The sequence below is a fragment of the Octopus bimaculoides genome, chromosome 10 (genome assembly GCF_001194135.2).
Source record: "Octopus bimaculoides isolate UCB-OBI-ISO-001 chromosome 10, ASM119413v2, whole genome shotgun sequence".
Classification (NCBI taxonomy): domain Eukaryota; kingdom Metazoa; phylum Mollusca; class Cephalopoda; order Octopoda; family Octopodidae; genus Octopus; species Octopus bimaculoides.
In genome coordinates, this window is record NC_068990.1 from 59,749,847 (window position 1) to 59,751,099 (window position 1,253).

A 1,253-nucleotide genomic window follows, 5' to 3' on the forward strand; every position below is an offset into this window, starting at 1 on the left:
GAAGGGAGACAAACACACAAGATCAGTATGGAATGTGGTTACCTCCCCTATTTCAAGGCCTCCAACTGGGTAAAAAAAAAAAAAATTGAAACCCGTACACAAGGAAGAACATCAACCAGCATAGATGCTCATCTCAGGCAAGGCTTTTATAATAATAATGATTTCCTACTTCAGTGACTGATACTTTGATAGCTTTATGCAAACTCTGGAATAACTGATGATAATTAAAGACTAAAAAAAAAAAAAGTGAATAAAACAAATTGAAGAAAAAAAAAAGCTTGGTTACAATGAGAAACTCAGTTTGTTTAATATTAGAATGTATGTATTTACTGTCCAGATAAAAGGGCCTTTAATTTTTGCCCTATTCCTGGTATCACAATCTCACAGCTGTCAAACCCTTCTATAAATTGGCTGGGATAAATTAACCCACAATGATAAAAGTAGCATCACTAAAAGCAAATAATAATATTAATAATAATCATAATAGTAATAATAATAATAATTATTATAATAGTATCTGAAAAATAAACTAAGAGCAGAAAAAATATATGGAACTAATGTATGTAGAAAAATCTTTTAACTGCTTAATACAGTTAGTCCTTATCACATGTAACTCTATGTAGACACGTGGATATATAAAATTAAAATATATGCATATGACATATATGTATATACAAGTTAGCATTTACAATTTAAGATGTTTTCATCACAAGATAAATATACTGTGAAAAAAAATAATAAAATAAATCCAGAAAAACCTGTCTTGAAAAAAGAAAACAAAATTATTGAAGAATCTATAGGAGAGAAAAAAAAAAAGAAATTCTGAAATAACATTCCCATCAAGCAGGGTATAGAATTTGGTTCATTAAACTATATGATATTTAATGTTTTCTATTCATAAATTTCTTCAGATGTTAAAAAAAAAAACCCTAAAAACTCAATGTGAATGGAAATAATGTAATAAAAAAAAAAAACTAAAAAAAACTAGCAGAAGTTCAACATTATGCAAAAGGTAGAGAGAGTCAGATATTAGCTGACAACAGTTCAGGCTAGGTTTGTTTACAAATATTTCATAAGACATATTCAGAGTCAGGTGTGCAATGTCTAAATTCTATTTCACAAATATTATGAAATGTGGGAAGAAAGAAAGAAAATAAGTAAAAGATGAATCATAAGTGGACTTTTTCATTGATATTATCTTTGAATTCCTAAGACAACTGAAACACACACACACACACACACACACACACACA